Source organism: Cupressus sempervirens, chromosome 8 (genome assembly GCF_028749045.1).
Source record: "Cupressus sempervirens isolate cs-2001-9-10 chromosome 8, ASM2874904v1, whole genome shotgun sequence".
NCBI classification, from domain to species: domain Eukaryota; kingdom Viridiplantae; phylum Streptophyta; class Pinopsida; order Cupressales; family Cupressaceae; genus Cupressus; species Cupressus sempervirens.
In genome coordinates this window covers 812,229,032-812,256,685 of record NC_143125.1, presented here as the reverse complement: position 1 = coordinate 812,256,685, position 27,654 = coordinate 812,229,032, and the positions used below count along the sequence as shown (strand labels likewise).

Genomic DNA, 27,654 nt, shown 5'->3' with positions numbered 1-27,654 from the left:
TTCCATACACCACATCAAATGGAGCTATACCAATGGCTTTCTTCACAGTTACCCTATCAGCCCAAATTGCTAGTTGTAACTTCGAATCCCATGCTTTCTTGTTATCATCCAAGGTCCTCCTAATAACCTTTAATAGGCTCTTATTTATGGATTCAGCTTGTCCATTTCCTTGTGGATGATAAGGAGAAGATGATGACCTTGTTATTCCATATTTATCACAAAATTTAATGAACTCCTCAAACTTGAAGCACATTGCATTGCTTGTTACAATTCTTTGAGGGCAGCCAAATCTAGAGATAATATTATTCAATAGGAAATTATTGACAACTTTAATGGTTGCATTTCTTGTGGGAATAGCCTCTACCCACTTTGTAAAGTAGTCAGTAGCCACTAGAATTCAAAAATAGCTAGTGCTAGACTTGGGAGAAATCTCTCCTATGAAATCCATACCCCATTGTTGAAAGAGTGCTTGAACCTCTACTGGCTTCAATGGAGTATTACCTGAGAACCTCAATTTTCCAGAAAACCTCTGGCAAGGATCACATTTCCTAATCATAATTTGGGCATCCTTGAAAAGGGAAGGCCACCAAAATCCAGCCCTCATCACTTTATGCGTAGTGGTCTTGGCCATATAGTGTCCTCCACACACTCCAGCATGCATTTCATTCAAGACTTCTCTTGCCTTTTCTTGATCAATACACTTGAGCAACACTCCCTCAAAATTTCTCCACCACACACTACCTTAGACAATTATGTATCTGATGGCTTGTAATTTAGTACTCCTCTTTTCATTTTCAGGAAAATGGGGAGGAGCTTCTAGGTGTTGCAAGTAATATATGACATTGGTGTAACAATCACAATGATCCATATCACATTAGTCAAGTTTGAGGTCATCAACTACCACATTTATTTCATTGGCATCTAAATTAGATTCAGCCATGAGTTTAGGCAAACCCTGACCTCTTACCAACTTAGTTATCTGCATTTCAATATTAAATTCTTGGATCCTATTGATCCATCTACATCTTCTGCATGATACTTCCTGTTGAGAAAAAATATCTTTCACCGCAGCACTAGGTACAAAAGCAATGATAGTAGCACCTACTAGATACCATCTAAAATCTTTTATAGCCTTCACTAAAGCATATGCCTATTTTTCATTTATCTCATATTTCAATTTAGTAGGTTGTAGTGACTTATTGAAAAAGGTAATGGGTTGTTCATATCCTTCTTCATTTTTCTGCAACAAGACTGCAGCTACAGTGTGGAAGGATGCAAAAGAAAAAATATGCATAAGCTTTGAATAATATGGATTTCTCAATACAGGAGCATTTTTTATTATAATTTTAATATCCTAGAATGCTTATGAAGGCTCACCATTCCAATCTATAGTAGCTCCCTTCTTGAGCATTTTTGAGATAGGTCTACTGATTTCAGCAAAATTGGTAACAAAACTTCTAAGAAAATTAACTTGGCCAAAGAAGGATTGAATTCCTTTTACATTTTTTGTCTTGGAAACTTTATCAATAGCTACTACTCTCTCAGGGTCTATTTTCACCCCATCCTTGGACACTATATGTCCCAGTAATTTGCCTTTTGTGACCCTAAATGTGCATTTCTTTGGGTTCAAGGATACTCCATATTCTAGAGCTTTGATAAAGATTTTTTCCAAATGCCTACAGTGATCCTCAGCCTTCTTAGAATATTCTATAAGATCATCCTAGTATACAACCATAAATTTGTCAATATAATCATGAAATGCCACATCCATGGCTCTTTGGAAGGTAGCTCCTGCATTAATCAAGCCAAATGGCATCCTTACATATACATATGTTCCCCATGGGGTTGTGAAAGTTGTCTTGAATTGTTCACTTTCCTTTACCGAAACTTAATTATATCTAGAGAAATTTTCCATCATTGACATTAGCTTAGACCCAATCACTTGCTACAACATGGCTTCCATATTGGGTAATCCATAATTGTCCTTTAAAGATGCAATGTTCAAATTCCTAAAATCCATGCATAATCTTATATCTCCATTCTTCTTTTTGACAGGTACCAAATTTGAAACCCAGGTGGAATGCCTAATTGGTTTGATTATTCCCCTATCCCTTAGTTTTATCAACTCTTCTTGCATTTTGGGAGCTAGGGTAGGGTTTACTAGTCTTTGTTTTTTTCTAAAAGGTTTTATATCATCTTTTAATGGTATGACATGCCAGAACAAATCTTCCCTATAAGCCTTAAGGTCATCATATGACCATGCAAAAACATGTCTATACTCCCTAAGCAATTCAATCAATGGTTTTCTAATTTTAGCAGGTAGATTTTGGCCCATATACACCTTTTTGGGAGCTTTATCAATGCCAAGGGTTGTCTCTTCTAATTCCTGAGGCTTAGGGTCCTTAACTCCTGGTTTTACTCTATCCTAGTTATCAAAAACACTTTCCAAAACCACTAATCCCTTAGGCACCTTATTGGTTTTCAACAAAAATGGTTTCCTTACCATCCATGGTTTCAATTAAATCACTACAATCCATTTCCTAACCATGGTACTTGTCTTCATTTTAACAAAAAAATTATAATGTCTTTGTCATCTTCAAAGACTTGCCAATTTTCAATGTTATCAGGTATGGAAGGTCTATTTTGCACCTCAATTTGGGATATCCCAGCAAATGATATCTCCTTAGGCTTGATTGCTACATTCGCTAACAAATTAGCCATCTTATTTTGAGTCCTATCTCTCCATGAGATACCAAATGCATTAAAAGATTTTATCTGATCCCAAACTACATTTTTGTACTTCTTTAATCTCCTATTCTTGGATGCATAAGTTTCCTTTATCTAGGAGATGACTAATTCAGAATCCCCTATGACATGTAACTTCTTAATCCCATGATGTGTGGCAGCTTTCAACCCTAGAAACAAAGCCTCATACTCTACTATGTTATTTGTGCAAGAAAAATTCAAAGTAAATGAATATCTAAAAGTATTTTCCTCAAGGGAGACAAAAACTACACTTGCCCCTCAACCCTCTTTTGAACTTGCCCCATCAAAAAACATTTTCCATAACACTGGTGAGTTAGTGCAATACTCAACTTCATGTTCAATGATAGCAAGTAAATTTTCAGCTTCTTGAATAATCAATTCAGCTCTGAGAGCATTGACACCAGTATCTAAGAAACAAGTGGCATCTTTGTAAATTTCTTCCCCTAAAATGTGATTAACCCTTGGCTCTCTATTTACCCTTATAGCTTTATCCCCAATGTGGAAAGTAGCATAGGTTAAGTCACATTGCAGGCTTCCCCCCATGGTAGCACTTCATTTGCGAGAGAGCAAAATTCCATAGTGTGGAGGTATATCCACTACAAGGACATACATGGTTAACTCTACTTCAAGATATGTAGCTAATTTGAATGGTAAAGCATTTATGGTACCTATGGCTGGAACTTCCCTAGCATCCATTCCTCTACATCTGCCCTGTTTGGTATCCACTTTCAATCCTAAGGCTTCCATTACTTTAAAAGGCATTATCATGTTGGAAGCTCCTAAGTCTATCATACAATTTTTTAGGGTCTTCCCTTTTATGATCAGACTAAGGAAAAAAGGGTCAATATCTTCTATAAATGCCACTAAGGAATCATGTAAAAACATTTGGGGAATCTGGGATATGATACCACTTTCCTCTACTACTAGTGGGGTTTGTTGAGAAACAGTTTTTTCTACAATAATATTATTGTTTCCTATCCCTCCCAACCATGATAAAGCCTTGCTCTTATGTTCTTCAATTCTAAGCAGTTTAGACAAAAGTACTTTTATAGTTATTTGGGACAACATAGATATCATATCAACAGGTTCAACAATAGTGGGTTTTACAAGAGTATCTGGAGTTGAACTCTTTTGAACAGTAGGCACCACTATTTGCTTGATAATATCAAGTTCTGATTTCTTTGGTTGCACAACTACTTTTGTTGTTTCATTTATTTGAAACTAAACCTTCTTTTTTGGTTCCCACTTCTTACCCTTGTTGTCATTGATCTTAGGCACATCTATATTGACTTTCTTATTTTGATCATTCATCTTATGGGTGATATCTTTGATGAATACACTGGATGGCTTTCTTGCATCATTATTTACTATTCTATTTCTTAGATTGTAGTTACTATGGACCTGAGAAATCATTTATGTTGTGATTTTTTCAATCTCCTCTTTGGAGGGCATTGTTAAGCTTGTGTGACCTACATCAAAAGATGTAACACATACCTTATTTGTATCATAACCTTCTTCATCTGAAAGTACTTACTGATGATGTAAATGATAAGCAATTCTTTCACTGGTAACATCATTTTTAGCTTCCTCAGAATTAGGATCTATAAAGTCATCACACATGCTCACCATATTACAACTTATATCATCATTGCTTTTCTCTTCGCTTCCTTCTTTAGGCTGCACACCTTGATCTTGGGCAAATGACTGAGCAACAACACAATAATTAGCAAAATGAGGTGATTGACATATAATGCACCATGGTACATCATCATTCATATTTACAGTATTCCTTTGCAGGGGATCTGGGGTACCCTTATCCTTCACATTTTGTGTCTGGTTGGGGACTGGCTTACCATCTTTCCACTGTGTGGTGTAAGGGTAATTGTACATTCTAGGTTGCCTATTGAAACTATTTTTATTCATAGGGGTTCTCTTAGAAATATTTGGCTTATTGAAATTAGTGGGATTCATTTCCTTGAGCAATTCCAAAACCTAGCCTATAGTGTGTTCTTCTGGCTTCTTTCCTATAGGAGTTTTATCACCCTCCCTTTTGTTATTGTTCTTGGAGTTAAAAAGCTTTGGATCATCCCTCCTACCCAGTTTGCTAGATGCCTTCCTATTATTCTCTATATTCACTATAATTTTATAGTCATCCCTTAAATTCTTGGGATCCTTATCCCTCAATTGATAAGCCATTTTGCTATCAAAAGCATTGAAATATGTTGTAAGACAGACATCCTCATTTAACCTCATAACTTGAAATAGTCTATACATACCTTTCTGGAATCTTACATTGAAGTCGAATGTGGACTCATTTGGGTTTTTCTTGATGTTATTGAATTCATTCAACATGAATCCTGCATTAGTGTTGTCTCCATATTGCTCTTTGAACAATTTCTCCAAGTCATTCCACGAGGTGATACTATCATCAGGAAACCTCCTAAACCAATCCCTTGCATCCTTAGTTAGTGAATGCACAAACAACTTCATTACCATATCTTCATGTTCAATTTCATAATCATTTAACATATCAATGAAAATTCTCAAATGTTCTTCACTAGTAACAACATTATTCGCAGATAACTTAACCACTTTGTCTCTTAAATCAAACGATATGGGATGTGGAGCACCAAGAATACCAACAAATGATAGTTGTCTATACTTTTCTAGGTATATAGGTTTCTTCTAGAAACCAGGAACATTTGAGGTACTTGCTATGTTAGCTTGGCTTAGAGGAGCAGCTTGGGATTGTTGAGGTTGGAAAATGGGGACTTGGGTACTAATGGTGGAAGATGAGGCAGGGGTAGATTGGGATATTCCCTGAGTTGAGATTATTGGACCACTAGCTGGTGCAGGAGTTGTCGATGGGATAAACAAATTTGGCTATGAAGCCAATGCAGAATTAGATTTTATGAATTGGATTTTTCTCTTAGTTTCTGTGGCTTGAGCTTCATTCTTAACCTTTTCAAGTTCTTTTGCAAGATCTTCCTTCTCCTTTCTAGCCTTCTCCAAATCTAAATCTAATTTTGACATGGAGGGTTGTATGGGTTTTTTTGGAAGAGCTTGAGGTTCATTTATTTGGATTCCTATAGCTTTTCCTTTCCCTTTATCTAGAGCTTTTGCAATGGGTTCTACGGGGTCCACTTGAATAGGTTTATAGGCTTGGACTTGAGTAATAACTAGTTCTTGCCTTTGATTTAGGCATTTTTCTTTTTCTTGAACTTTAGCTCTTAGATTGTCTACATCTCCAAATACATCAGTATGGAGAGTTGTGGTATTTTCTTCTAACTTTTTATTTTGCTCCTTTAAAGAAACCATCCTTCTCAGGAGAGTATCCCTTTCTATTATGGCATCCAAGGTGGCTTGCTCCTTTTCCTTTTCGAGACGAATGCGTTTAGCTTCTTCTTCAACAATCCATTTTTTTAGAACTCCTATCTCATAATGCACATCTTTAGGATCTGTAGAAGTAGCATTTGAATCAACAGGATCATCATGATCACCAAAATTTGAAGGATGCTACTACAAAATTTGAAGGACACTGCTACAATTGATAGAAGTTTGGACACAAAGCCTTTGAATGTAGATCCAAGTACACATGGTCATCAAACAAGGGAAGACATCATGAGAATTCCTACAATTGGGACTATAATACAAGACATAGCTATCACTACTGTTAAGAGTATGGACACATCCCTAAGAATTGCATAAGAACACATTTCAGTGGAAGCTACAATATATGGTTGAGACAAGCTACATGCTTTAGTTGTTTGAAGATTGGTCATATTAGCAAGCACTGCCCAACAAGGACAAAGGCACCTAACTTAGAGTTAAACAAGGGAAAAGGCAAGATAGATGTTGAGCACATTAGAGGAGAGATGTATAAGACATGGAAGAAGAAAGATGGATGCAACACATCAAATGAAGGGATCACTTCACCTAAAGGGTTTAGTGGTCACACTTCATCAAACTAATCAAAAAGAGGTATGTGGGACTGATATTTAAATGTTTCATCATGCATCAATTCCAAGACAGGTTAAGAGCTGAAAAGGATAAATTAGCATGAATAAAGATGCAAGTTATCAAGGAAAAGCCAAGGTCAAATTTTAAGTTTTTCATCTTACTGCCAAAGTGTGAAAATTTTTCTTTTGAAGCGGAGTAAAATCATAGTGTAAACTAAGTTGTTAGCCAAGACTAGTTGGAGTTGAGTGAGTTGTAGCTGCTGAATGAAGAAATGAAAGTTGCTACCAATTAAAGTGGAATTTGCATTGATGTTGAGTGAAACAAAAACTGCATAGAAGCTGAGTTTATAGCTATAGATGCACCATGCATTGAATGTGATATTTTGAAAGGGTGTAAGGCAAATTTTTACTCATTATTCATCATTACAAACATAGAGCAAGAGTAAGAAGAGCACATAAGCAATTGGTGAGCAGAGATTGAAGCTTTTGCATAGATTCCAACAAAGATCAAGCATTGTCTCATTGATTTAAAGGTATTCCTCATGAGCTAAGTCATGTAATTATGAAGTTTAATATCTTTTGAAACCCTAGTTTTGCAAAATGGCCTCTAGTTCTAGAAATCCCAAGGATAAGAAACCTTCCAAAGTTTAGGTGTTTAGTAATGAGGCCAAGCAACCAAATTTTGGGCCAATACCTAAGTTACATACAAGAACAACCCAATAGGGGCATTGTCAATCATTCCACCCAAGGTCGTAATGGTCTAGGATGTAAGAAAATGCCATAATTTCAAGGTAGGAGCAATAAGAGATATGGAAATATAACATGCATATGAAAAACTACGTGAGAATGGAGTATTGAAGGAAGAATTTCAAATTGTTGAGAGAAAGGGCTTAACCCGTGCCCTAGATTTCTCCACCATCTTTAAGACTAAATGGATAAGAATCATTTTGAGAAGAATCCATGATGGATGTTTATGGTTAGAAGGAGGACCCTTCAAGTTGTCAAAAAGGATTGTGCATAGGGTTACAAGGTTTCCAACCCTAGAACAACCCAAAACCCTAAGAAGCGACTCAAAAGAAGCTATTAAGAAGAATACAGGGGCTAAGTGGAACAAAAGGGGCATGGCCATTGATACCATCAAAGATCCACTTCTAGAATTTGTAGTGAGGGTCATATCCCACAAATTCTATTAGTCAAGCTGATTGAATAGTATGTCATACATTGCAGTTGATGTGGGATGCAAAATTTTGAAGAAAGATCACACTTATGATCTGGCAGAGCTACAACTACAAAAAATCACTGAGAATTTAGGAGCAATAAGGAGATCAAAAAGTGCTCAATGCAAATTTAGTTCCATTTTGATATGTATATTCTTCTATGTACAAAATGAGTTTCCTTCTTTTGGTAAAGTAGGTTGGAAGACCAATAGATCTATGATAGTACAAACTAATGAGTACATTGAGCAAATGGGAGACAATTTTGAGTCTATAATGACTATTTATTTTGAGGATTTCAAGAAAACCATGAAAAAAAGGTTGAGAATCCCAGTTTCCCTAGTGGAAAGGTATTACAATAACATTTTCTTCCTAGTAGATATTGACTACACATTTATCCAAGCTGCAATACCCAAAGTGAGATGACTAAGGCCATTGGGGTATGAAACTAACATTGATGATGCATTTGTAGCCATCATAGCATTGCTAGTAGAGGAAATTGACAAAGCAACAAAACCTTTTGGTACTTATGATATTGTGAAGTCTAAGGTGGAAATGGATTTGAAAACTACCTCAACTCTAAAGAAAAGGATAAATTGGTTAAGAAGCTTAAAGCCAAATTTGGAAAAGGAGTTCAAGGTGAAGAAGATGATGAAGATGATGAAGAAGAAGAATAGGGCTAGGAGCCACTTGCCTTGACACAAGGCATGGGAGAAGATGTTGAAGAAGAAGAAGGTGCTAAGGAAGAACAAGCTGAGGAAGCACCAGCTAAACTAGAGACTAAGAAGAGAAAAGCTTAGAAATAGCCTGCAGCTCAGCCCAAGGGAAAAAATATTGCAAAGCTAAGCCCTACCAAGCCTCCTGCCCCAACCACAATAGCAACTACAAGGGCCACCAATCATAAGGAAAAAGAGAAGAAGAAGGCTATCGAGAAAACAGGTCTAGTGCAGAAGAAGATAAGAAGGAAATATGTTGCACAACCAGAGTTTGATGAAGAAAAGATTGAATCAGATGACAACAGCTAGTTCAGAATGGTAAGTCATGCACCCAAGTCCAATATTGATAATATATGTGAAAATATTAGGGATAATGCAGATTGGACTGGTTTAAAAAGTATTGAATTCAATAAATTAAGTAGGGAAGATCAGAATAAAATTGAGGAGTTAGTTTATGCCATGATGAAAAAATTCAAGAATATACCACTTGACACTAGTACATTTGGGTTCATTTTTTGACCTTTATTGGTTTAATTTTGACCCAATTTTTGACCAAATTTGACCAACCCATTGGTCGATATTTTTTTGGTCAAAATTTTGACCAACTCACTAGTTGATCAAAATTTTGACCAATCTATTGGTCAAAAACCTACCAAAGCCATTGTCTATGTTCATATAGGAATTGGTCAAAATTTTGACCAACAAAGGTAGAAAAAAATTTACACGTTGGTGGAAATTTTGACCAACAAAGGTAGAAAAAAAATTTAGGCATTGGTGGAAATTTTGACCAACAAAGGGAGAAAAAAATTTAGGCGTTGGTGGAAATTTTGACCAATGAAGGTGGAAATTTCAACCAAAAAAGGTAGAAAAAAATTTAGGTGTTGGTGGAAATTTTGACCAATGAAGGTGGAAATTTTGACCAACAAAGGTAGAAAAAAATTTAGGCATTGGTGGAAATTTTGACCAATGAAGGTGGAAATTTTGACCAACAAAGGTAGAAAAAAATTTAGGCGTTGGTGGAAATTTTGACCAATGAAGGTGAAAATTTTGACCAGCAAAGGTAGAAAAAAATTTAGGCGTTGGTGGAAATTTCTACCAACAAAGGTAGAAAAAACCCAGGCATTGGTGGAAATTTTGACCAATGAAGGTGGAAATTTCCACTAATAGCTAGGTGTAAATTTTTTTTAGGCATTCTATAAAACAGTTCACATGTCTTGCCTATGATATGAAATTTTACATGCATCCTACACTCTCTCATCCTGCTGATGATGGATTATGCAGAGTGGTCTGAAACCATGATTCTAAAAAACACACACAATCAAATCCAAAATGAACTTGCACTACAAATGGATTGTGGAAATCTAATATTGTTAATTTTGCATGCATGTCTACCAAGACAAATATATGTTTAAGTTGTGATTGTCCTGGTAGACATGCATGTAATTTTACCAATATCAAATTTCCACAATCCATTTGTTGTGCAAGTTCATTTTGGATTTGATTGTGTGTTTTTTAGCATCATGGTTTTAGATCACTCTGCGTAATCCATCATTAGTCGGATGAGAGAGAGTGCAGATGCATGCAAAATGTCATATCATACGCAAGGCATGTGAATTGTTTTAGAGAATGTCTGAAAAACACCAACAGTAACTAATATGAAGAATATATAATTAGTTATATGATTGAGACAAATCATGTACCAATGAGTTGGTAGAAATTTTGACCAATTGGTTGGTTGAATTTGGTCAAAATTTGGTTGAAAATTGGGTCAAAAATTTGACCACTAAAGGTTAAAAAATGAACCCAAATGTACTAGTGCAAGTATGCTTGCCAAGTTGACTCTTTAAGTTCAATCATCAAGTCACCCCACCAAAGTGCCTCATCAAGGTTAGTCCTTAGGTCTACTCATCGAGCTTTCTCACCAAGTCATCTCACCATGTCGCATCTCTAAGTGGCCTCGCTAAATTGGCTCGCCAACTTGCCCCACCAAGTTGCCATTTTAAGCCCACTCACCATGTTAGATCGCCAGGCCAACTCCTCAAGTCAGCTCGTCAAGCTGACAATTGAAGTACGCTCACCAAGTCGACTGTTCAAGTGCACTCACCAAGTTGACTCAAAGTTTTTTCATTAAGTCACCCCACCAAAGTGCCTCATCAAGTTCAGTCCTTAAATCCGCTCACCAAGTAGCTCGCCAAGTCCCCTCACAAAGTTAGCTCACCTACATGTCCCACCAAGTCCCCAAGTCCACTCGCCAAGCCGACAATTCAAGTGCACTCACCAAGTCAACTCTCTAAGTTTTCTCACCAAGCCCATCCCCTAGGTCAACTCTCCAGGTCAGCTCGCCAAGTCACTCCCACCCAGTCACCTCAATGAGTTGACTCTTTTAGTCAGCTCACCATGTCATGTCACCAAATTGACTATTTGAGTATGCTCACAAAGTTGACTCTTTAAGTTCACTCATCAAGTCACCCCACTAAAGTACCTCATCAAGGTCAGTCTTTAAGTCTACTCACCAAGTTAGCTCACCAAGTCACTACGCCAAGTCGACTCACCATTTCACCCCACCAAGTGGACTCGCTAAGTTGGCTTGCCAACTTGCCCCACCAAGTTGACTATTTAGGTATTCTCACCATGTTGACTCTTTGAGTTCAATCATCAATTCACCCCACCAAAGTGCCTCATCAAGGTCAATCTTTAGGTCCACTCATCGATCTTGTTCACTAAGTTAGCTTGCTATGTCGTGTCTCTAAGTGGCCTTGCTAAGCTAGCTCACCAATTTGCCCCACCAAGTTGCCACTTTAAGCCCACTCGCCATGTTAGATCATCAAGCTAGCTCCCCAAGTCAGCTCGCCAAGCTAACAATTGAAGTATGCTCGCCAAGTCGACTCTCTAAGTTTTCTCACCAAGTCCACCCCCTAGGCTAACTCTCTAGGTCAACTCACCAAGTCACCCCCACTTTCCCCACCAACTCGCCACTTTAAGTTGACTCGCCATGTGAGCTCGCCAAGCTAACTCCCCTAGTCAGATCACCAAGCATACAATTCAAGTACACTCACCAAGTTGACTCTTTATGTTCACTCACCAAGTCTGCCCCCTAAGTTAGCTCACCAAGTCACCCCCACCCAGTCACCTCAATGAGTCAACTCTTTAAGTCAGCTCACCAAGTCGGCTCACCCAATAGTTTTACCACCTTGCCTCGGCAAGTTGGCTCATTATGTGTGCTTGCCAAGTTGCCCCACTGAGTTTCTTCTCTAAGCCCACTCACCATGTCAGATCACTTGTTCAGCTCACCAAGTCAATTGTTCAAGTACACTCACTAGGTGGGCTCACCAAGTCACCCCACCAAGTCATGTCAACAAGTTGATTGTTCAAGTACACTCGCCAAGTCTTATCCTTTATGTGCTTTCTTTCCAAGGTAAAACATAATATCACAATTTGACTTGTTGTGGAAAATAGTCAAGAAGCAAGATTGATGTACAACAATTTAAAAATATAGATAAAGTGTGCTTTGCATGTTGAGGTATAAGTGGCATCTACTGCTGCTGCTATTGTTGTTGAATGGGTGCAGCTCTAGACTGCCTAACATTAGATCACTGTCCTTGTTGTGGTTGAACAAGAGGAAGATAGAAATTTGGAATAGGTGCATTTCCTAGCCTAATACCAGGGAAAAGTTGCTGCTGATAACCAAATCTGCCTACAAAAAAATTGGCATCAGATCATAAACTACCAATGAAAACAATGGTGAATGAAGAACTTGCAAAAATTTTGAATGGTTTTCCAAGCATGACATGCTAAAAAGGGCAATTTTTTCTTATATAAGAACATAACAAATAAAACTTGATGAACATTGAGCTTTTCATTTTAGATTAGTCTCAAAAAAAAAGTTGACACATCCTTTTCTTCAAGACGACCATAGAGCCATTTGCAAGGTATCAAAATTAACTTTGAATTGATTAGCATATATTAAAAACATCAGCAGCAAATATATCAAAAAATATGAATATATATCGTATTTACTTGAGGTGGCATGAGTGTGGGTGGCCCCTATCCACAAAACATTGTTTGGCTTAGACCTGGACCTCCAAGAGGGTATATAAGAAGACTAAGCATCTGAGAGAACTAAAGATAGACTTGCAATTTAATTTAAGTTATGGTATTTAGCATTCCAACTAATAGATTGGACTTGTGAAGATATACTAGTAATATGATCCAAGGTATCTAATGTTTCAAAGATTTTTAATAAAACTTGACTAAACACTTTGATTTAGGCTTGACTCATCATCTCTAGTGGGCATCTGTTCAATGGGATTTCAAATTGCACACTTTGGTACTCAAAGAGAAATAGATGTAAACGGAGAGGGCATGTTCTAACATTTATGGTCATCCAATTTTAATTTCAGTCTTTGCAATTTTGCACAATACCTTTGTAGGGAAGGAAGCCCTCAAGATAGTTGGATAGTTCAGACACAAATGTCAATAGTCCTTGGTTTAGTTACTATTCTGGGAATTGAGTTGAACTTGTTAATTTCAGATTTGTGGTTGTGAAGGAAATTGAGAAAACTTGTGTGCTACCAACAAACCCATTTATATCACCTAATTTTGCATTGAGGAAACCCTCAATCGACTTTTGATGAGTAAGGTGTTGAGGAAGATTAGGACTATAATCAAGAGCTTCTTGTCAAGCCCCTACTATAAATTGCAGACTTATAATTATATAAAAACTAGGCGTTGCAATCAAATTTAATAACAATCCATTGTAAGAGGCTAGCCCCTACTAAGAAAGGAAAAAGGGCAGATGCTAGTTTGAAAGGTTGAGTAAAATTCTAACAAGGGCCAACTACAGCTAAATGGCACATTAATGCGAGCTACAAGTTTAAACAAAATATAATTATCAACTACTACTTAAATGCATCTATAGGCTATGATCCCTCATGAACTATGATTAAGATTAAATAGACAATATTCAAAGGCATTGCTTGATCATAAGGAGATGCATCCTTCAAAATGAGATGATACTAATGAAAAATGTAACATTTCCCCACAATTAGGGATATAAAAAGAGAGGTGGTTCATTTGTAGATAGCATCAAGTAAAATTGAAGAATAATAAATTTGACCAACAAGGACATGAATGGAGCACAAATAAGAATGAATATTAATTAAGGAAATCAAACTATCATGTTTGAATTAGAAAAGAATTGGTGTATAAAATAATAGAAATAAAGAATATAATAGAAAGTAACTGGTATGCAAGTATTCTTCTATTAATCTCCATATAAATTTATTAAGAAGATGCTGTAGTAATGGTCTTCCCTCATCAAGTATGCCAATCATGAGATGGATGGACTAAGGCTTCTGCTCAAAGGCTCATTCCATGCCCCTGGCCTTGGTTGAGGAAGAATATCTCTAATCCTCTTAACAAGGAACATAAGATTAATAATTATTTATCTAATTTCCATCAGACATCATATTTGGGATCAATTTGAAAGTGTTTGATAGAAAGATGCACCAGTACTGGTTCTATCATTAAATACGACAACTACAAGATGATAGACATATTGCCATTCTCATGGCCCAAGGGTCCATATGACTTGGACACTCATTATGTGCCCTTGAGTTTAGTTGAGGAGGACAGTCTCAACTCTCCCAACATCCTATCAAGCTTTTCCACCGAATTCCTAATATGGTCAGCTATTAGAAGTATGCAGTGAAATGGATACAAGTGAATTTAGGGTGTTCTATTTTCAATATCATTTTTATAATGATCATAAATCCTTGATAAAATTTTCTCTAAATTGAATTGCAATACATATATTATATATAGAATACTATTTATAAATAACTTGTGTTGTGAGACTTGTTATTTTTGGGCAAAATCCAATATATCCCATAAAGAGATCATTATGCTGCTTGTGTAGGAGCCCCATCATTCTGAAGAATCATACCATTTTTGGTAGGCACCTAAAAGGAAATTTCCATAAGGATTTGATGCTTTCCATTGGTTAAGATAAAAACTTAAAATAGATCTTTAAAGAAAAAACTTGCCTACAAGCGCAGCAAAGGAATGACTATTGAATGCCCTATGATTGATTGGGATTAACTTCTTAAGTTGTAGTGTCAAAGCTTATGCCATTGCACAGAAATACTCATAACGCAGACATGGATTCAATGAAGAGATATATGTCTCTACCACTAATTAAAACTACAGAGTTCTCTGACTAAATTGATAGTTAATTAGTAGTAGAATAAAAAGTTTTGACAAAAAAAGTTTTCATATTCTAGACCAAAATTTTATTGTCAAGTGTAACTGCTAAAAAATTTATTGGTTAGTGTGGTATATGTAACTGGATTTAGAATACATCCTCTATCCCTCATTGCCAAAATAAACATCTTAGCATCAATGGATTTTCTGTGAATACATAAACAATGAACAATTTTGCTATAATTGACAACAAATGGAACATGCAGCAATCACATGGCTCATAATAAGAAGAGTTTCTATAGGCACGTGTGCATTGCATAACCTTCCAATAAGTACATTACAAGTTCTTTCATCAAGAACAGGCAAGAACATGCCATTTGGACTCAAGTGCCAATGAGATTCGGCTATGGGCTTCGATCTAGCCACCTGCATTACATACTAGATAAATTTAAGGAGTTGGAACTTGTTTGTTGGATAGATTGGCTATCAAATTGTTTCAAATGTATTCAAATTGACAATTCTAATTATATTTATATGTTACAAGAAAACTTGATGAATATTGAATTTGGCTGATAGGGAATCCAATATTCGTAAAATTTGGTGGATATAACCCATCAAAAAGTACTATAACATAGAAGCTAAACATGATTGTAGTCTATCCCCTACCATTTTTGAGTTCTTAGAAGAATACCATTTTCATATTCAAGATGTGTAGAAAGGTAGCTCCAAATGCATTCACACTAGTACAGAAGACCAATAAAATATGCAAAGCCCTTAATATCCATACACAAAAAAACCAAAAAGAATAGTGGCTATGCTTTTAGAGACCCAACATATAAACTAATCACCAAACATCTCTCATCAACAACTATTAGGTTATCTTTAACTTGCTTCTAGATTTTGATTGCATGAGGAGATTCTACATTTTGGATCACATTTATGTATCTCCTTCCTCTCTTGAACATATTAATAATATATCAATTGATTCAATGGGAATGTAAAAAAAATAGATATACAAACAAAAGTGAACCCATTTAGTTGTTGGAATTAGCAAATGTTACATTTGTCTTATACCCATAATTGGCTAGATGTTGGATATGATAATTCAGAATTAGATTTTATTGAGCAAGAAAAATGAAAATGAAAATTTGATTCAATTCTGATTCCAATTGACAATTTCAATTCCACCTCTTGAATGGGACTAACATATCCTCATTTTGAACCAAAATGAAAATTCAAAACTTATTCCATTTTTAGTATGACACATCTAAATTGAGAACTAATTTTTTTTTCAAATTTGTTCCTACCAATTAGATTAATTTGATTTAAACCTCATTATCAATAGAATTAGAACCAAGCATATTCTATCATGCTTACCTTGACATTGATGATATCCCCTGTAGCAAAAACATTAGTCTGCCCCTCCACATGCAAAGAGTTATCTACTTTGAGAAATCCATGTTTGTCTACAACACCTGCAAATGTTGAATCCTTGAACCAAGATGTGCCCATTCTCTTGCTAATGCATACAAAGTGGGAATCTTCATTGATGATCTTCCCGCTGCTTGTAGTAAAGCTTGTTGTGGTCTTAGAAATGTTGTTCAAATCAATGTGTTCGTTGAGGTGCACTTCCACTCTCTTAGACTTGAGCCATGAGAGAGCCTTTCTTGATGCCTTTTCCCCCATAAATTCAAGAAGCTTGGAGCCAGCATGGATGAGGACCACTTTCTTCTCTAAAAAATCTACCACTATCTCTCTTGCTAGTTCCACTCCAATTGGCCCCCCTCCAATTATCAAGACTATTTTTGAATCCTTAATCTTCTTATTATCTACAAGAAAGATATATTCAAATTAGGCAATTACTGCTTTTCTTTGTAACAACAAGATCTTAATGAAAATTTAAATAAATTTAATATAAAAAAACCACATTCAAATCCATAATTCTCATTACCCACAATTTCTCATGAATGAAAACCCCCAATTTATAAATTCTAAACCCCAAATCCAGATCATATTTGTCCATGAGATGTTTTGATTTAGAATAAGTACAAAATAGAATTCAAGAAAAGATACAATGACTATAGGATGAGACATTCAAGCTCAGGACAGATGGTTTTAGAGTCATAAATAAGGAAGATATTTTATGTAAACATAAGCAGCTGGAAAAGACAAGAAAGAGGCAAGCTGGATGATCAACTGCTAATTATTTTTTCACAATATAAAAAGAGATCAATAAAAGAAGTCATTTTTTTGGGATTCGAATGGTGTGTTTTATTAGCATCAATGTTTTTGTGATCTATCTTTTCACTCTTCCCAATCCTGCACTTTCTCATCCTACTAATGGTTTATGTAGTAGTGTGATCCGTTACATTGATGCTAAAAAATTGTATGTCCCTCTAAACCCTAAATCCAAATCGTATTTGTCCATGGGATGTTTTGATTGGCATTGAGTGCTAAACAAAAATTTAGTGAAAATGTAAAGATAACTAGTTCAAGAAAAGATACAATGACTTTGGAATGAATCACTCAAGCTCAAGACAGATGGTTTTAGAGTCATAAATAAGGAAGAGATTCTAGGTAAACATAAGAGGCTGGAAAACACAAGAAAGAGGCAGGCTGGGTGATCAACTGCTAAGCTAATTATTGTTCATCTAGTACAAAAAAAAAATCAATAAAGCAATTTTTTTAATATTTTATTGTGTGTATTTTTTAACACCAATGTTTTAGATCATACTACATGATCCATCATTTTACTTTTTCTAATCCTATACTCTCTCATTCTGATGATGAATGCTGATGCTAAAAAGTACACATAGTCGAATCCAAGAAAAAATGCTTTACAAATAGATTGTAAAAGTTTGATAGTATTAATTAAGAAAATAGTAGTTAAGGTGCCAAAGGTCCAAAAGGATTAGTAGTTAGAACAATTCAAATCTTTAGTGCACCAATATTACAGTCAAAGGAACCAGCAAATATAAATATATTTTTCTTTTTCAATGAAAGCATTTTTATTTTATTTTATTTGTTTGTATTTATTTTCCTTGATCTACAATATTGATGTACATTACTACAATACATTTAACTAACTTCACTAACCACTTTAGTTCCTTCCAACCAGAACATTATTTGAAATTCTAACAAAATGTCTTTATAACCAAATGTATCAATTTCAAATGGAGACACACATTTTCTCTTAGAATCATTTTAGAAACAAAAACATAACAACTTTACTCATTTCTATATACTATATGATAGTGCATGATATATAAATTTCTTAAATCACTGAATGTAGCAACATATCAACAAGTACAGTCCACCTATACAGTCCACTTATACAATTTTCCAGCTTACAAGCTGTCATAAAACACAATATTGGGAGTTACCCAAGGGTGACTCTCCCTAATACAATAAGAATTCACTTGGAAGTATGTTTTTGCTGCAAATGAAAATAAGACAACATCCTTCTTCTCTTCAAGTCTTCAATCCATAGATCACAACCTACAGTACAACACACACAAACAAGCCCATGGTACTCTCCTCCCAACCTTAGGCCTTTTAAAGGCCACCCCCGAGCAGGGAGAACCTTGACTAGGTGGAAATACATTACTAACAACCATTTACAACACAATGCTCACATTACAAAACTGTTCACACATTTTACAGTTGACAAATAAAACCACAAAAATTCCCAACCAAGGGAGACCACTTAGGATCACATGTAGATCCATCTCAAGGGGTAAGGGTGGAAAATGAATGTTGAGGGAGACTCCACCTGCAACTATGCCTTCATTAGGCTATACACTCTATACACATGCCTTCACAAGGCAACCCAACACCACATACATGCCCTCACATGGCATCTTTACAATACTTATAACTCCATCAAGGTGGCATATGGGGCCCATAACACCCATATGGCATCCCTCTCCTACTCTAGGAGAGACTCTCACCCAACACATTCCCTATGCACCCCTTACCCTCACAAGGCTCTCTTTCCCTCCCAAGAGATAAGACTCACCTTGTCACACCCAAAACATAAAACTGCAACAAGAACATACGAATTCACAACACAAAGTAAATCACAATACACACATACCCCAAAACTGAAACATGATCCCTCAACCTCACACAACACAACATTACAACACACCATATTACAACTACATTATAGAAAACTCACATGCATAACACAATAAAAATAATCTACTTAACAACAAACTTTCATAGCAAGGGTACATAAGGTTACCAACCTGGTTTCCAAGCAAATTTGAGCTCCCTCTCTTTTTACCAGCAATCCTCTTCCTAAGCTATCTTCTTCTCCTTGCTTTTTTCCCCTTTTCCAAAATTTTACCCCACTTAGATTCTTTTTCCAGATCTATCCAAAAATTCTCCCCCCAAGAACTCTCCAACCAACTCTCTCTAAAGAATGTTTTCTTTTGATGCTTAAGTTTCCAAATTCGGCCAACTTGGGAATCCACAATTTTTGGGTGCTCTTTTCAATGCCTAGGGAAGCTTATAATACTTTAAAATGCCCCTACCCCCTAGGTATATCATATGGGCTTTAAAATAAGACCTCAAACTACCCCTAGGGATGGTGTAAACCTCCTAGAAATTCACAAAAGGTGTGCATTCGACCTAGCATGGAAAGAATCCCTCTTGGACCCATAAATACACCTAGGGAAAAGAAATCCTACCAAACCACTCCTTGGTTCACCCAACCACCTACCATCCCACTAAGCATGCTACAAAGGAGAACATGTGTCAGGTGACACCACAATACACACAACACACTTGGCAAGCCATCAAGAAAAACAAATTTACTTTTATAGAATCACAATAATACACACAAATTGGTTTTACAAATAAAATACAAGGGTAAAAAGTTTATACCCTCCTTAGGGTTAACCTTGGTTTTTCCAAACACCTAGCAAGGTTCTCCATAAATCCATGGGCTTCTTTCCTGCACACTTATTGCAAATATTAGTAGTCCAAGAATAAGGTGATAAAATGATAATGTAAATATAAATCACATAGATTCTATCATCAATGAATAACATAACTAATATGAAATATGTATTTCCATTCATATCACATTAAACACTTCACATTTGTAGCAATTCTGTAATCTAGATAATAAAACATTATGATCATTTATTCTTACAGAAAATCATGGAATTAATCTACCTTAATCAATGCATCAAATATAATATAAGTATACAATTCTAGTTTATTCAAATGATACATGAATTCTTAATGTTACTCTAAATATGCTAAGACATGATAATCTAGCACCATATGGAGACCACAATTCAAAAATCAAACATTCACTTGAGTATAACATAAGCTTTAATCATGACATATGGATCATCAAGAAGGTAAGTAAGCATATTTGAATAACATCATAAAAACTACTTAGAATATTAGTGTCCTAGTAACATCATAAGGAATCATCATATAGCCTAATGATATAGGTATCAATGTCCCAATAACATAACATGAAATCAAATAGTCTAAGGATCAAAATATCAATGTCCATAGGGGGTAATAATGTGTCATCTAGAGTCTAACTATCAAAGTCCAAAAGAAACAAAATGTCAACAGTGCTATGATGGTTGGGGCGGGACATGACAAAATCTAAAAATTCTTATTTTTCTATAAAATAAATCATTTTGAAATTTTGATGATGGATGAAATTGAAGAGTGACGATATGCTCACATGAACTAAATTCCCTATATACTCAAGAACAAGACTAACCAAATGTTATAATTTATATACCTGGTCCAGACTATTTTTTGCAGAAGGAAATGTAGATCAACAATTCAAATCTAAAAATTTCTCATTTTTCTGTAAATCAAATTGAAAATTGATAATGGCTAAGATTGAGGATTGATAATATGTTCCTACAAATCTATTGGACTAACTACTAACATTTCTCTTCAAAATTCATTATGTGACTTAACCACTTCATATGTTCTATAAGTTGCGTGATTGTATTGAATGTTAATAGGTCAATCTTTTGACATAATGGCAAACACGATAGCTAACAGAATCAAATTCCTTGTATATACTCAAGAATAGGACTAATCAAATGTTGTAATTTATATTCCTCTCTCAAATCATTTGACTCTCTCTTCTTTTCAAATTTTTGCAGACAAACATTATAGTTCAGCAATTCAAATTTGAAAAAAAATTCATTTGCTATAAATCAAATTGAAAATTGATGATTGTTGAAACTAAATATTGATGATATATTAGCAAGAAATAAGTTTCCTATATATAACCAATTGTTGTAATTTATATACCTACTTCAAACTATTTGAATCTATCTACCTTTCGAAAAAAAATAGAAAGGATCATAGTCTAGAAATTGAAATCTAAAAATTTATCATTTTCTATAAATTATATTGTATCAGATTTCCACAATCCATTGAAATGTATGAATTATTTCTGAATTTGATTCTTACATTCTCTTCTCATGATGATAGATCATAGAATGTGATCCAAACATACACAATCAAGTCCATAAATGTTTTATACAATTATATTGAAAATTGATGATGGGTGAATTGAAGATTGATGATATGTTCTCATAAATCAAATTTCCTAAAAAATCAACCACATTACTAACTAAATGTTGTAATTTATTTACCTTCCTTAAACTGGTTGAGCCTCTCTGCCTTTGTAGGAGGGCCATCATAAGCAGTTCTAGTGGCAAGCACTAGATAATCATACTTCACTTGTTCCCCTGATGAAGTGATGACAACCTCCTATGTAACACCTGTTATAGTAGATATGACAAGCTTCCCACTTTTCAAATACTCCTCATGTAGAAACACACTTCTTTCCCAAAATCTTGGCTCCACCATGCATCTTAACTTTGTTGATGGGATCTCAAAATAATCTTTCTTGTTTGAGCAAAAATAAATCCATATGAATTGGCTTGATTTCATGTCTGTCACTAACAAAAATGAAAAAAATTAAGGGAGACTTAATCTCAAAATAATCTTTCCCAACAAATTTAAACCCTACCCTAATGCTATTTTCTCTAGAACTAAATGATAATAGAAAAGAAGTGAAATGAATTCAAGATGAATACACCCATTAGAGCAGATCTTGGCATGTTGTGAATCCATACTATGCTCTGCGTATGTTCTCCTGCCTCTTCCTATATATCACAAACACTAGTCCACCCAATGCTACTCTGAACATAACACCAACAACAATACTAGCCTTCTTTCCAACACTCATTCCCTTTGAAGAAGAAGATGAAGACTTTGTATCCTCCCCTATCTTTGAATCTTCTACTTCAGTTGACAAATCCAGTGCAAGCATATTCTGCCACAAAAGAGAAACCATTAAACATGTTTTCTAGACTTATAATTATGCACAACAAATCTGTCATGACTCATAATAGGATGATTTCACTTCCTATCATAAAACTAACCTGTAAATCTACATTTTTAGTGTGGATCTCTTTCTCTAGTCAAATAGCCCTAGTTCTTCAACTCCCACATGCGCGTTGAAGTTGAATAGAATACAATGAAATGGGTAGCATTTTCCCTTTTTACATATTAAGCTCATGTTGGTCAAAATTTTGACCAACACGGGCATAGATTAAAAAAAAGCCATATTTTCCCTTTCCATACCGACCAATTTAATAAATGGTCGAAAAATGACCTCAAATGTACTAGTGTGAATTTGACACTACTATGCCAAAGGATTTATATTCCATAGTTGAAAATAAATGGCATTATTGCCTAAATATGGAGAAAGAAATAAGGGAGTCTACATTGGCACAAGTGATGCCAGACTTGTCAAAAGGCCAAATAACAAAGGCAGACAAGAAACATGGCAGCACGTTTGCACCAAAGTGTAGAGCCTTCAACATTCTTCAAAACAAGATTGAAGATGTTGTCAAGAAGTCCACTTAAATGTGGAAGTTAATTTATGGGCTAACCACTATTAAGGAAGGAGAGGAAGACCCCTTTGAGGGATGGAACAACAAGGAAGAGGAAGAGAATGATAAAGAAGGAGAAGTTGAAAAAGAAAAGGATGACAACACAGTGGAGGATGAAACACAAAAATAAGATGATACGGCAACTGTTGAGGAGTAGCAAACATATCAGAGTGTGAAAGACACATAATTTCCACCACCAAGCCATCCACATGACAACAACACACCTATAGAGATGATCAAAGTGAAGGATGTTCCTGACAACATAGTTTAGAACATCAACCCACTCACTGTAGAGGATCTAAAGAAGATCCTTGACCAATCAACTTTACAAGCAAAGTTGTGTGACAACCCAGTATTGTTCAGTGTAGAAGAATTGTAGAAAGCAGTAGCTGAACTAACTAGGGACAAGGTAGCTACACAAGAAATATCCACTACCATCCCTATAGCTCCAAGTGGACAACCTCAAGAGCAAGCACCAAAAGATTCATCAGTCAAGGTTGATTCCATAGTTAAAGTTACTACAACTACCGAGGAGCCAACAAAGGAACAAATAGGACACACAAAAAAAATTTTCCTACTGCACAAGCTTAAGGTGCACCACAATAATAGTGATTGATCAAGGAAAAATAGAGGAGGAGAAGGACATTCCAAAAGAAAAGGAGTAGGAAGCAATTCAAACATTGGTTAATTTACCAACTACTGGAACTCCTACAAAAGTCCTTCAAAAGCCAAGCACTAAAGCAATGCCATTCCAAATTTTAGCGCCAAACTCGAGCTCCACAAATATTGGAAAGGTACTTCACTACAGAGACCCTAAATTAGATGAAGAAATAGTCATTCCAAAGTATGACTATGCAACCATGAACATAGACTAGATCAATGAGATGTAGGAGGCATTAGAAAGGAAGAAAAACCAAGAGATACTCATAAAAGAGTATAAGAAAAGGAAAGCACTAATTTAGATAAAAGACATCTTTCTAGATGCATTCAACTTGCAAGCTCCTAATGAAACCAAGCTAATATTGGAACAAATATTAGAAATTGTTGAATAGGTGACCAATGAAGACTAGGAGACTAATTTACAACTCTTGGAATGGTTTGAGAAGAAGTTTCAAGGAAAGGTGAATGAGAAAATATCTAGTGGGATAGCACTATCACAAGTAGAGCTAGCTACTAAGATAGAAAAAGTGAAGGTACTTGAGAATATATTCTCACTGTACACAAAATTGTGTGATCCTTTAATCTTCACACAAGAAACCAGCCAAAGAATAATGAGCTTGGAAAGAAATACGAAAGTATTAGGCATGCAATTGCCAAAAGATCCAACTCAAAGTGAGAAACACTTTCATACATCACTTCACACACAAAAGGAACTAGTTGCATTGAAAATAGAAGAGGTTAATACTAGATCCAAGTTAGTTAAAATTCAAGCCTCTCTAACCTCTCACATGGAGATATTATAGAAAAAACTAGCCTATGCTGAGTTAATACTCAAGAAAGATCCTAATATTTCAACTTTAGATGGCTTAGTTCACCTTGAAGCTGAGACAACCATTCAAATCAAGTCCTTAGATGTTTCCATAGACAATTGGGATGCTACTCTCAAGATTGTAATGGAAGTAAACAAGAACTTCCTAGATAAATAAGAACTTAGTGTATAAACCCTTTGACATCAGTGTAAAAAAGGGGGAGATATATGCAAGGGGAGACATGTGAAAGGGGGAGTTACAAAATAAATAGAGCAAAGAAAGGGGGAGAGAAAAAAATAAGAAATAGGGCATAATAGAACACATTAGATAAAGAGTATCAGAATTCAAAATAAAGGCAAGGACTATCAGCAGGGGCAAGTCAATCTACTCAGAGAGATTTTGGATAAAGAAAAGGTACATTAACTCAGGGGGAGTTATAAAATTTTGGGGCATATAGTTCTTTACAAAATTTTGAACAAAATTTGAACTTTTGTATATATGCCAAACAGAATGTATATTATACCCGAGGAGATTAGATTCATCATGTATAGTTAAGTGTTTTTGCCACTCATGTCAAAGGGGGGGATTGTTGATCTCAGATTGGTTTTGACAATTGAGTGTCAACACAGTTAAGAAATTTTCCAAGTTCATGCCAAGCTAAGTGACATATGTCAAGTATAATATAGATGCCAAGTTGGAATGAATGCTGAGTCACTCATGTGTCAAGTAAATAGTAAGTGCCAAGTAGATAGATAGAGCCAAGCAAGTTTCAAGTGTTGAGTGAACAATAGATGCCGAGCAAGTTCAAGTGCTGAGCCAGAAAAAATTTTAGTATGTGCTAAGCATCAATATTATCAAGTGCCAAGCAACACAAAATTAATCTAGATGCTTGTAATGGCACAAAAAACTATGTAAACTACTTTTGAGCTAACATATAGATAGATCTCGAAGCTTTGAAGATAAGATTGAATCTATTTGTATTCCTTATGTGATCTACATGCAACCAATTAGAAAAATGGAAGGAATTGAGTGGGAAAATTGGATGAATCTCAATTGTAGATTCATACCTAACCCTAACCCACCAAACTCTTTTTAAAGGAAGACAAAGTCCCATAGTTCAAGGAGGATGAATGAATGCAAGGAAGAGATTCTAGTGAAGTTTTGAAGGAAGAGAAGAAGGGGTGAATTGATTAGGTTGAAGGTGACTTAGAAGCAATATAGAATTTTAGAATTAGTTAGTAGAACAAAGATTCAAGATTACAACAATTTGATATCAGATCAGAGAGAACCGAGATGAACTGAATAAGGATCTGAAATCAAAAATATCAAATTGTAAGTGTATCAGATCAAACATTCTACTATACTTGGTAACAACTGTATCAACAAAATGAAATCCTATGGACTTAGGTTGGTTTAATAGCCATTGTATAAATCCTTTAACAAGGTGACATTCCAAGTGAGTGTTCTAAATTCCTTTAGCTAGGCACACTTCTAACAGGGTGTTAAAATCTTTTAACAAGGTAGGATCTAACAATCCTTTGTAAGTCTTTAACAGGGCATGCCTTTCACAAGGCAGATCATGAGAATGGTTCAAATATGTAACCTTAATAGGTGAACTTTATTGCTGCAGTAGTGAAGAGTCGTGGGTGTCATCCCCACCTCAGTTTTACCTTCTCATTAGAGGGTTTCTGGGTAATCATATCTAGTGTCAAGTTTTTATGTGGATGCATTTGCTTTACATGTTATTTCTATATGTTTATGCATGCAATGTTTTAAAGTTGAAAGTTTTATTGGTTAGAATTTAATACTTCTAATTCACCCATCCCCCCCCCCCCCCCCCTCCCTCTTTGAAGTATACACTTCCCATTTGTATTTCCAACATAGGGGTGAGATGGGTCAATCATTGGGTGAGAAATGTGATGAATAGGAATGAAATGCAAAAGTGGGACATTTAAAAAGAATAATGGTGAATTTGAGATAGGTGAGGTGAAATTCATTTTCCCAAGATTGTTTTGAGTTTTCCAACCACTTATGACTTTAATCGAACACCATATATAAGTCTACCACTTATGAGTTTTGAGCAAGTTTTAAAAGACCAACTTGTTCAATAATTCTACCATCTTCAAAACCATAGGTACAAATATAAACATTAAGTACAACATATCCAATATTTTTGCAGATATACACATTAATTACACCAAATTTTTCTTTCAAAATCATATGTACATATATAAACATTAAGTACAACATGTCCAATATTTTTTTCAAATATACACATTAATTACACCAAATTTTCTTTCAAAACCATATGCATAGATATAAACATTAAGTACACCATGTCCAATATTTTTGTAGATATACACATTAATTACACCATTTTTTTCTTTCAAAACCATATATGTAGATATAAACATTAAGAACACCATGTCCAATGTTTTTTCAAGGTTTTCTCTCTAATGTCAATGTGTATGTTGAAGAAGGATCATGTCAAATAATACAAGGGAATTTGATCAAAATAGGGAGACAATTGCTAGAATTTTGTCTAACATTCAAAGAGAAGGTGATGATGAATGTTATTGTCCTTGCAAGAGTTGTAATGGCTTAAAGACAAGAAGAATCAAAATCAAAAAAACTAGGAGACATTGTAGGGAGAATGATCACATTGAAGGGGGGTTTGATTATCATCCATTGGTAAGTTTTTTGTTATATTGTTTTCATAATTAATATGGAGGTGTGAATATGGAGGAACATGAAGGTGTGATTATTAAAGGATAAGATCATGATCCCATGGAAGATGATGATCATGCACCAGAAAACACATTTGCAGATGACGTTATGAATGCATTGATCCATTACACATTTTTCATTTGTGTTGCTACTGATGATGATTATGATGAGGATGACATTGAGGCCATCCATGATATACCTATACTTGAGAAGGAAAACATGATCCTTTGTGAAGAATCCCAATCAACTCTTCTCTTTGTTGTATTTTTGTTGGTGAATTTGAATATTAAGAATGATTTATCCAACAAAATAATGTTGCATATGCTAAGGTTTGACTCATATGTCATTATAGTCTATAAAAGGTGAAACATGTACCATTAAGGTTGTTTATACTAATGACTTGTATTTTTTGTAGTAGATTAATAGGTGATTTTTTATTACCACCATAAAATGTTCTCCCTTACTCATACCAAGAATTATGTGCCACTATGAAACATATTGGAATGGATTATCAAGCAATATATGTTAGGATTAACCACAAATAGAAATAATAGTTACATGCAAATATAAATAATATGAGAAAATAATAGATTGCACAGAAGAGAACATAAGAAACCAAGATTTAACATAGTTCACCCAATCCC

General features: G+C 35.2%; 1 pseudogene; it reads right to left on the bottom strand.

The window, feature by feature from the left end:
- Window positions 1-4,296: 4,296 nt before the first annotated feature.
- Window positions 4,297-27,654, bottom strand: part of LOC149544892 (uncharacterized) — a 53,642-nt pseudogene continuing 30,284 nt past the window's right edge.